This window comes from Coptis chinensis, chromosome 4, assembly GCF_015680905.1.
Source record: "Coptis chinensis isolate HL-2020 chromosome 4, ASM1568090v1, whole genome shotgun sequence".
NCBI classification, from domain to species: domain Eukaryota; kingdom Viridiplantae; phylum Streptophyta; class Magnoliopsida; order Ranunculales; family Ranunculaceae; genus Coptis; species Coptis chinensis.
This window is the reverse complement of record NC_141459.1, coordinates 82,584,444-82,596,602: the sequence shown is the minus strand read 5'-3', so window position 1 is coordinate 82,596,602 and position 12,159 is coordinate 82,584,444. Positions and strand designations below refer to the sequence as shown.

General features: G+C 37.8%; 1 pseudogene; it reads left to right on the top strand.

Annotated features, from left to right (window-relative positions):
• Nucleotides 1–2,114: 2,114 nt before the first annotated feature.
• LOC147505143 (UBP1-associated protein 2C pseudogene) lies at nucleotides 2,115–3,107 on the top strand (annotated as a pseudogene).
• Nucleotides 3,108–12,159: the final 9,052 nt, after the last annotated feature.

Below are 12,159 nucleotides of genomic sequence, written 5' to 3'. Positions count from 1 at the left end.
AAATTATATGACAAGAAGATAAGTAAAGTTTTGTATTTACATGATTTCAATTCTAGTATTTTATCTATCTTATTTAAGGTACATTATCATCCATGTCTTCATCTAGAAGTATCGGTGTTGTATCTGAGTCGTGTGTCCGTGTCAGCTAGCCATGCCGAAACAGGACTCGGCACAAAGGAAAAAAAAATAAACAAGCAAAGTATAATTTTCAGCTCAGACAAGAGAGGTGCAATCACTGCAGTAACATTTGATTGAATGAAACTCATTTGTTGATAATCTCTACACCTCAGTTATTTATCTAATAAAAAGCATCCATGTCTTCATCTAGAAGTATCGGTGTTGTATCTGAGTTGTGTGTCCGTGTCAGCCATGCCGAAACAGGACTCGGCACAAAGGAAAATAAATAAACAAGCAGACTATAATTTTCAGTTCAGACAAGAGAGGTGCAATCACTGTAGTAACATTTGATTGAATGAAACTCATTTGTTGATAATCTCTACACCTCAGTTATAACTTAATCATATTGGTCGCATTTCACTTCTTCTCTAGCTATCCCCCTATTCATCGTCTACATGATAGGTCATATGCAAAGGAATTGGTTTATTAATGCAAGTATGAGGAGGTCCACAAGAGAGTGTACCCTCACAGAAAGTCACAATGTGTAGTTTCTAGAAGCAATATACATACTTGAATTTGTATTGATTCCTCAGGTGTCAGGAGCATTGGTTTTCCATCGACAGGTGACTGAAATTCAAAAAGAAATATTAGTAATATAAGTATCAATGAGACAATTAAATCAAGTAACACATAAAAATCATACAAATTACAAGAAAGATAGTCAACACGTGACAGCCTCTGTAGGAGAAGTAGACCACAAAGTGAAAAGGGGTCGTGCTAACTCTCTTATGTGAGACGTGGTATATTAAATTTACTAACACATAAATTACATTATGTAAAATATAAGCAAATATAAGCAAGCCTATATGGAGGATATAGTTTGATACCTCTTCAATGTACTAATTTGGGAGAATTTTCAAATTAAAAAGCAGATACACATTAAGTAGGTAATAGCAACAATAAAATAGAGTGAACAGACATATAAATGGCAAACAAAAAGGTTTACCTGAAACGTTACACCCTGTTCAGTGTTGTCCGCTAAATGCAACAAAGAGACCTAGAAAAGTACAAAGAAGCATCTGTTTAACAAGTGGGGAGTATGCTTAACATAATGCCAAATTGCCAATATGGTAAAAATAAGAGTAATGGGTGAGATATTTATATATAACCATTTGGAAGGCACCAGAGTCTGTAAGCAATGCTTTTGGCCAATGCATAAATTTGTGAAGACTTCCGAGTTCATCAATCAATTCAGAAGTAGGACGAAGTGCCAAATGGTATGTATTTCCAAGTATTATCTGACAACCAATATCTTCGAGCTGATTTGTCATTAAACCTTTTATTGTACCTATAGGATGTGTTCATAAAATAAGGTTTTCAAAGGCTAAGAGGAATAGATTTGCGTACAAATTACAAGAAACAAAAGCTCGGGAGAGTAAGCAAGGTTAATTCTTTCTCCAGAGGGGGAAGCAGATTATGGAACTTACTTTTACTTTATGGGGAAACAGTTAGCTCCTCTGGATATCCGCAACCAATCGAATACTCTCTTCAGTTGTGGGTTCTCGACAAGATGAGAAAAGGGGTAGGAGTGGGTGGAGTGATGACGGCGGTTAGGGTAGATGTTGGAAGAGAGATTAGAAAAGAAGATCTGATCTCATAAATCCAGACGTTATGGATGGAAGTCACATACTAGGTGGGACTCGTTCTTTTTTCCATATCACAATTTGTTAAAACACAATGACAACTATTGGATGGAGGCCCTGCAGCCCACACCATTGCTTTTTATTAGATAGATGGGACGTGGGGTACCGGTTATTATTTTTCCTTCCAAACAAAAAATAGAGATACGGAAATCATAGGTGGATGGTGGAGATTTTTTTCTTCAAGAAAAGAATGAGAGAAAATATCAAAATAGTAATAAAACGTGGGGCTAGTGAAAAAGTTGACAACCGAAAAGTTTGAGTAGGAGCGGATCGGAGTATATAGTACTTCTAAATTAAAACCACGTATCTCCAAAACATGTCTTTCTTTCTCAATCTTTCATCCATGGAGATAGACGAGGAAACCAGCAGCGGAAGAGTTGTTGGAGATTCCAAGATCCCAAAGTTAACACTTGAAGACTGTCGAAAAGTCATACGAAGCTTCACTAAAGAACAACTCGTTCAAACCTTTGAACATGTCGCCGCAAAAAATTTAGATGTAGCACTTGAATCCGTTAGATTGATTAGAAACCGGGATCTTTACATGCATAAACTATACGTTCTTGGCCTAGGGTGCAATACTACAGATGAGAGTTTACGGACTTTCTTTTCGTCTTATGGCGAACTTGAAAAAGCTGCTGTTGTTATAGACGAGGAGACCAGGAAAAGTAAAGGGTATGGTTTTATTACTTTTAAGTTTATGGAAGATAGTTTGCTTGCTTTGAAGGAACCTTGGAAAAAGATTGACGGGAGAATGACGCTTACACGGCTCTTGAGCGAGTATAACTTCGGGGAAGAATTCAAGGACGAGGAGGACGAGCCATGGCCTCATAGTTGGGTGAGGAGTATTTCTGTTAGTAATGTGCCGTCTGATATGCCTCCTGATCTGTTGTTGGCACAAGTATTGTTGTATGGGGAAATTGACAAGAAGGTTGAGGGGTTTGATATCAAGACAGGGAAGTGGACAGAGTGGGTTAAGTTTCATTATAAGACAGATGAAGCTGCAAGGGCGTCACTAGTCCAACCCACCAAGACGATTGATGGGCATCAGATAGCTTTTCATCTTGTCAAGTACTGCTAGTAGGTTGATGATTGGAGAATTGGAGCATCGCTGTACGTTTAGGCCATGCTATATTTGTGAAAATTAACTACGTAGTACTCATATGACATAATAAGAATCAAAATGCATTTGTTTTCCTACCAAATTAAGTTTAGCGAATCTTTAATTTATGCGTCACTTGACTCACTTCACATGTTTTTTTTGGTTGCAAGACTCTCTTTACCAGGGAATCCCACTTTTTAGTTGATATCTTCGTTAGACAATCCTATAGTAGTATAGTCGAAGTGAAAGTTTATATTGCGTCATACGACTTTGAAGTAGAAATGTAGAATTATTGCTTGGTTCTTATATTCAGTTTCTCCAGTTGTAGTGTAGCTATATGTATACTTAGAGTCTTTGCGAGAATGCGCGCGACATTTTTTTTTGTTTTTGTTTTTTTTTCCAATAAAACTGAGTGAAATTTTATTATAGCTACTTAAGAAGAAAGTTGAAAGATAAAAGAGGACGGCTTAGTTAGGTTTCAGCCTCCTCACACCTTTTCTTATCTAGGAAATAGTATGTTTATAATATACAAAGCCCAAAAAAATGGAGCATGCCCCACCTGTCACGGCTTACAAGAACTGGATCTAACACCCCCTCTCAAGTTGGAGCATAGAGATCACAAATGCCCAGCTTTACACAAAGAGAATGAAAAAAAGCATGTAGTAGCGACTTAGTGAGTACATCCGCAAGTTGGTCTCCAGAGCGCACGGAAGGAGTAACTATCATTTTGCTCATAACTAAGTCCCTGATGAAGTGACAATCAACCTCCATATGCTTAGTACGCTCATGAAATATGAGATTACTCGCAATAAAGATAGCAACTTGAATATCACAAAACTGATGTATAGGAGAAGGAATAACAATACCCATCTCAAAGAGAAGTGAATGAACTCAGATCATCTCACAAGCTATATGAGCCACAACTCTATACTCAGCTTCAACATTAGACCTGGCAACAACATTCTGTTTCTTGCTATGCCATGTAACAAGATTCTCACCAACAAAGGTACAATACCCAAAAATAGAATGACGATCAGTATGACTGCCAGCCCAATCAACATTAGAGTATCCAATAATAGACAGAGACTGTGATTGTATGTATAGTAGACCTTGACTTGGAGAACCCTTCAAATACCTAGCTAGCTTAGAACTCGAATAACTGCCTCCCAGTGAGGCGTGCGAGGTGAATGCATGAAACAACTAACCACACTAACAACAAATGTAATATTAGGACGAGTAACAGTAAGATAAATCAGCTTTCTAACCATTCTCCTATACCGACCAACATCATAAAAAATCTCCCCCTGTACATTATCAAATTTCACAGTGGAATCCATATGAGTATTAAATGGTCGGGAAACAAGCATGCCAGTCTCTGAAAGCAAATCTGTCACATATTTTCGCTGTGACAAATAAATACCATTCTTGGATCATCGAACAACTTCAATCCTAAGAAAATATCGAAGAAGTCCTAAATATTTTGTATGAGAATTTCGAGCTAAATAAAACTTCAAATCTGTAATGCCACCAGAATCATCACCACTAATAATAATATCATTAACATAAACAACAAGAACAATAATATCAGCAGAAGATTGATGAATAACACTGAGTGATCAGATGAAGAATGCTGAAAACCATAGCCAATCACAACAGAGCTAAACTTATCAAACCATATGCCTGGGGCGACTGTTTCAAGCCATAAATTGTTTTCCTCAATTGACACACCATATATACCCAACTTACCCTGCACAACATATATCTAGGTGGCTGATCTATATACACTTCCTCATATAAATGGAGAATGCTTTCTTACCTGGAGACTTACACAAAACGCGCTTTCAAGCGTTCAACAGAACCATTAGTCTGATACTTAACTGTGAAAACCCATAGATATGCAACAATATGTTTGCCAAAAAGCAAGAAGTAAGCTCCCGAGTGCCATTATGGCATAATAAGGCACACATTTCCTCATCCATAACTAACTTCCAGGCATGAAAGAGAGGCCAAGGCCTGTGCGTAGTTAGTAGGAACAAAAACACAGGGCAAAGATGATGCAAAACAACAAAATGTACGAGACATGAGATGAAATGAAACATAATTGGCATTAGGATATTTAGCACAACTACAATAACTTTTACATTGGGCAATGAGTACATGTAGATCATCATCAACAGAAATAGAAAGAACCTCAAATGAATCATGTGGCGGCGCAGTGGCATGAGATAGTGTTGGGGCACGTGATGGCTTAGGAACATGTGTTGGAGATGTAGGTGGTGGCTTAGAAACTAGAAACACGTTTTGACTTAGATGCAGGTGATGACTTAGGAACATGTGTTGACTTAGGTGTAGGTGGGAGCACGTTTTGGCTTAGAGCCAGATGGTGGGTTAGAAACATGTGATGCCTTCGGCTGGCTCCGTGTCCCACCTGTCACGGCTTACAAGAACTCTAACATGAATGGACATCTATTATTCCGAATCATTCTTTTCAATGAGAGAACCATAAACAGAACTAGGTTCATATCGAGTATAAAGTTAAGATTTGTTTTTGCTAGTGTTGCTATAATTCTCTGATGTTACTGTTGTCAAAAAGTGGTGTTTTGTCGTTTAACAAAAAAAGAGCAGAGGTCAAACTTTGCTACAAAGTTTAATTAGATGTATCTAATTAGTACCAACATATATGCTATATATATATGCCCATCAATTGGCATAGAGAAATAGAGACTATGGGAAACACTTGCCATTTCTAGATGAAGAACGTACGAGCAATAGCAGTAAAGAAAGAAGAGGCCAGGATGTTCCTCTAATGTTATTTTGAGCTTAAACTATCTTGGGCACCTACTGTTGGATGTGAACAAAGAATACAGTAAAGAGACAAGGACAACAATAACATGGAACAACCAAGGTACATATTAGGCTGTCTTTAAGGAAAGATTTCACCCCTTCCAGTGGTGCAGAAAGGCAACAGTGGCGTCTTCCTCACAGGATACAATGGTTTAGCAGGCTGACTTGCACTCGAATAAGCTGCTCTCTAGAATGGCGGTATAACTTTCTCTGGCGGCTAACAGTAAGAAGAGAAGAAGAAGAGGCTAGGGTTGTTTTTCGAGTTTTGTTTCTCTGGATGTGGAAGTGCTCTATATGGACACACAGTCCTGATTATATAGAGGTAAGGTCGCTCACAGCTAGTCGGTTTCCAAAACAGATACAGAAGAGAAACCTACTAGGAATAGAAGTCCGAAACTTGCTGCTGAAGTTTAGGCAATTGGCCAAGCCACTACCCACTAAGCCCAAGCCCAACGCGACTCGGCACGGTGCGGGCACACGCGTGTGTGGCTTTGTGTGAGTCCTCCCTCCTAACACAAAAGCCTTTGTACCCTAAGGGCACGCCCTTATGGTAGAGGAAGTCCTCATATACTTACATAGCTAGTGGTGGATAACCAATGTGGGACTATCTTCTATGCACAAAAGTGGAGAGAATACTTTATGTTCTTCTCCTCCACTTTGCACACACACACACTTAGTACTTTGAAATACAAGAGATTCCAACACCTACTTGATAGATATAGTTTTTTTGTTCTAGCTCGGCGAACATATTGTGAGATATTTTCTCCAGTTCTATCTAGGTAACTTTTGTTTAGATTGAAACTTGAGATTGTTGGGAATAATGTTTCTTTCTATTTAATCACATACATTTATCCATGAATCTCCCCCCCCCCCCGAATGGTATCTTGGATTCATGAACGAGGTCTGTCAGCACTCATCAGCAATGCTCAATGGAACTACTATCAACAACTTCTACTTTCCCTACTATCTATGATCTATCTAGTTGCCTTGTAGGCTTTGATTAATAATAAGAAGTTCTCCATCTCACCCAATAACTTTTGCCACTTTGTTGCTAATGCAGTACATTGAACGGTTGTCAATACAGAAAAACTCTACTCCTTCAAACCATATTAAGAATAGATCCTACATTCCTACTTCAACTCATGTTGTTTTGGAGATGAATTAACAAACACTCATAAATTTATTTTAGGGTTTTATAGATCTGCACCCTTATTTTGAAACGAAATTAGACTTGCCCCCCCAAATTCAGTGAAATTAGACTTACCCCAAACTCACACACCGTGAAATGTCTCTGTTATCTTGATGTGAAATGTCCTAAATACCCCTGCATGTGTAAAATTACCTAAATGTTCCCTTGACTTCAGAAGACCAAGTTTTTTTTAAAAAAAAAGAGAGCACACGTGTTAGCATCTTATGCACTCTAATAAACGGTCACGATTGCAAGACCAAAAATCATTTACCCTAAATTTTAACCAACATACGATATATTTTAACTAATAGTCATTTTTTGGGCGGGAAAAGGTGAAGTGACTCTAGCTAGCAAAAGTGTTTGTGTGGATTCATGCTGTTTGAGTGTGGATTCATGGTGTTTTAGTCTTCATAACAAAGTGGTATTCGTTGTCATTTTGAACTGTTGAGTGGTGCAAATTCTGTTGCGACTTGAAAAGGACAAGCAATGACGAGTTTTTACTGCGATTTGTAGGTAATTATGTTACATTTTAGAGTTTTTTTAAAGTATCATGATGGAATATGTTGATTTGGTAGTTTGAAAATCGAGAAAGATATCATTTTTATGCATGCAGTTATGTTTGACGATTTCGATAAAAAGATTTAATTTTTTATGCATGGAAGGGGGTATGTTTATTTATATATTAACAAGGGGGGTACACATAATTTGTATGTTAATAGTGGTTGGGGTGTAAGTCTAAATTGTATGTTAATAGTGGTGGTGGTGGTGGGGGGGGCATGACATGTCTAAAATTTATGTTAACATTTATGTTTGTGTTACAGAAATGGGTGATAGGAAAAATTTGAAGACACATTATGCTGGATTATTTTCAAAAACAAGAAATGGGGAGGAATTATCACATTTGCATTACAGATAAAAAATATCCAGTTAAGGAAATGCTTGATGTTGATGGTGAGCATTTGAATATGATAGACTTCAGTGCAGATGTTAGTCTACCTAGTCACATGTCAAAGTTGGATTATATGAACATTAAGATGGTCTACCTTGTTAGTGGTAAGCAAGTGTATGTAAATAGTGATAGTGGTATTTTAGAAATGTTTGATTTGTTAGTTGTTGTTGATGATGGGTATTACCATATATTTGTGGAAAATGATATTGGTGAAAGTGATGTGTCCATTGTCTTGCCTAATGTTCCTGCACCTCAACAAAACACTGAATGTCCAGCATCCCAAGAAGATGATGAAGCAATGTGTACACTAATAGAGTTCAAAAAATTGATTAAGAATAGAGTTTTGAATGCAAATGACAAGGGGAAATCCAAGCAAAAGAAGAAGAGTTCTAATGACAAGGGAAATGCCAGCAAGGAAAATAAGAAGAATGGTAAGGACAAGGACAAGGACAAAGCAAAGGGAAAGAAGAAGAGTTCTAATGACAAGGGAAATTCCAGCAAGGAAAATAAGAAGAGTGGTAAGGATAAAAACAAGGGTGAAGCAAAGGGAAAGAAGAATAATAGAAAGGGTAAAGGTGTATTGGTGGTTGATGAGGAAGATAGTTTCTCGGATGAACTTAGTAGTTTTAATAAGTTGTCTGATGAAGAAATGGATACTGAGCTGCCAGAGTATGTGGATGTACCAGGACTTAAAACTACTAATCCAGTAGAGATTGATGTTGAGGTTGAGTTTAGAAACTAAAGTAGACAACTAGGGAGTCTCAACTTGATGAGCTTGACCCTGATGAGGGATACCACAGTACACAATCATCAGATGAAAAAAGAGAGTGGCAACAACCAAGGAGTGATGAGTTTTACAAGTTTGTTAATGAAACCTCCAATTTGTATGTAGATGAAGAAGATATATTTATGTCTATAATTTTGGATGAATGGAAAGTTGGTATGGAGTGGTCTGACATATCAACTCTAAGGAATGAGATTTCAGATTATTGCATAAAGAATAGATTTGAAGTTGATATGAAGATTGTCAATGAAAGGTACATGATTAGAGCTAAATGTAAGGGTAACTACAAGGGTAAAGACTGCCCTTGGGTTGCTTATTGGGGACTCAGGCCTGATGGCTTCACAATGAGATCTAGAACTGAAGAATGGGATGGCTGATGCAAATTGGGTTGCAAGAAAGATTGCACCACAGATGAGGGTACAATACAAGACTATATGTCTCTAGGATTTATTATGGCTGAAGTCAAGAGACAACTCCATGTTAGTATTAGCTATTGGACTGCTTGGCATGCAAGGTTGAAATGCTTGCAAGATATTCATGGTGACTATGGAGCAAGTTATAACATGGTGCCTGTGCTATGTGATCAGGTATGTTAGTTATTATTTGTATATCATTTGGCATTTTTTTCCTGTGTTTAGTGTTTGCACTGTTTAAATATTTAAAACTTAAATTAAATAAGGGTATTGTTTACTTGGTACATATTTTGAATAGTAACCCAGGATCGAAAACATGTTATTCTAGAATTGATGGTACTTTGGAATTTGAGGATATGTGTGTTTGTTTTCCTGCTTCTTTGCATGGTTTCTTGAATGGATGTAGACCTATCATAGGACTAGATGGATGTTTTATGAAGGGGAAGTACAGAGGGCAATGCTTAAGCATGGAGGCCTTGGATGGAAACAATGGCTTGTTTCTTGTGGCCATTTATATAACTAGGTCTGAGAATAAAGATAGTTGGAGGGGTTTTTTTGAATATAATGAAGAAGTATGGACTAGATGAACATATTGAACTTGTGACATTCATTTCTGATAGACAGAAAGGATTGGTTGAGGCTCTAGCACATGAATTTCCTAGAAATCCCTATAGGTTTTCCTTTAGGCATATGTTCAAGAATTTCAAAAAGTACTTTAAAGCAAAATACTTAGAGTCTTTAGTTTGGGGTGCAACTAAGTATCATAAGAAAATAGATTTTGATAAGTGGATGCAGAAGCTAGAAATAGAATGTAAGGAAGTCAAGGAATGGTTGCTACAAGAAAATGTGGAATGTTGGGCTAGGTCACAGTTTGATCTAACTACAAAGTGTGGTCATATTTGCAACAACTTCTCTGAGTCTTTTAACTATTGGATATTGGAACTGAGGGATAAGCCTATAGTTCCTTTTGTTGACAAGTATTATACATTGTTAATGTCTTTTTTGTACAAGAGGAGGGAAAATGCCAAGGAATGGGATAATGATGGTCTAGTTCCACAAGTGGAAAAGATAATCAAAGAATTGATTAAAAAAGTCCATTGGTATCATGTGGAGTTAAGCAATGAGGTGGTGGTAACTGTGAAAACTCAAAATGGAACTAGATTTTGTGTGAACTTAGTTGAACATGAGTGCAACTGTATGAGGTGGCAGTTATCTAGTATAGTTTGTGTACATGCAGTGACAGTGTTGTATCCAAGGAGAGTGTATTGAAAAGAATATTGTAGTAGCTATTATTGGGTGTCTACCTACAAGCTTGCTTACATGGGACACATCATGCCAATGCCAGATATGTCTGGCTGGCCTGTGAATTGTGTAAGTTGTAGTATATATTGAAATAATGTTTTTGCAATTTCCTAATTACTAAATGACTAACATATATCTTGTATGTAGGATCTTGACAGACAAATAATGCCACCTCCACATTTCAGAGGCATTGGGAGGCCCAAAAAGGCAAGGACCAGAGGAAAAGATGAAGAAGTTAGACCAAAAAAGAAAATGAAGATTTGTTCAAAATGCAAGCAACCAGGACACAATGCCAAGACTTGTAAATGTTTACCTGCTGCAAAGAAAGGTAAGAATGTCAACGAATCTCCAGAGGAAACTCAAGCTTCACAAGCATCAACTCCTGCTCCAGACTCCACTCAAGCATCACAAACATCAACTCCTGCTCCAGACTCCACTCAAGCATCACAAACATCAGCTCTTGCTCCAGACTCCATTCCAACATCACAAGCAAAGAGGGTTTGTTCTAAATGCAAACAACCAAGGCATAATGTGAAGACTTGTAAAGGTAAGCAACCTTTAGAATGTAAAGAATCAGCTCCAACAGAAGCATTGAAAGAAAGCTCTGCAGCATCAACTCCTGAACCACCAACACCAAAACCTAACTCCAAAGTGTCTGCAACAAAATCAAATGCTAAAGCAGCTCCAAAATCAACTCCTTCATCTTCATCATCAACTCCTCAACCAGCAGCTGAGCCTGCAACTTTGACTTTTGAACCAACAAGAGTAACAATATCAAAAACTGCAAAAGTTTTTAAGGTATAAACCTATTTTGTAATTGTGTTAGGTTGCCATATGTTCCCTATGTTTTATATGGTTGATTATAGTCATTAAATTTAAATTTAAATTTATATTATGTTTTTTTTTATCAAGCACCATAACAAAGACACACATTTGGTGATTTCTTGGCTAAGCAATTAGCTAAGTTATCCACTAGTGTGCTTGCAGCAGCCCAGGTGGCATTTACTGATTGGGGAACTGTCAGGGCACCAATAGCAACCAAAAGGCCAAGGCCACATAGACCAGGATCTCAGCCTTTTAAGCAACCAAGACCAGCATCGTCTCAGCCTTGGGTGCCACCAGGACAAGTGGGGGCTGCACCATTCAAAGCAACTAAGAAAAGATTGTGATAAGAGCCCAAAACTGTAGTTTTAACCCTTTAACAGTCATACTTTTAGACCAATTATGTGAGTAATAATTAAGAGTTAACACTGATTACGTGTTTTTATGCATTTCAGGCTTCAAAGTCCATTATGTGCAGAAATGTGCCACTTTAGCGAGATAAAGGAGCAATGGTTGGTTGCTAAGGAGTTCTATGATTAAAGGCCAAGATTCAAGAAGACAAAGCCTTTCTAAAAGCCCGGTCAAAAGCTGAAAAGTCGACGCGGGCCGAAACAGCACACAAAGTCAGCAGAACTTCCGAAGGACATATCTTTGGACTCAGACCTCGGAATGGGGCCTACCTTATGTCAAAACGACCGGCTCGGAAAGATCTTTCCAATGGTCTAAGCCTTGACCCAATCAGAGGAGCAGAAGTGGACGGAAAGTCTGTTGAAGCCAACTATAGCTGAAGAGGCCTTTTTGGAGTGAAAGAATTGGGTTTTGGGCCTGATTCTCTGGCCCAAAACATGGCTCCAAGCCCATGCACGATTTTTGGATCTGGATGTATAAAAACAAAAGCTTGGTAGTTAGTTAATGGTAGATAGTTAGACCTAGATTA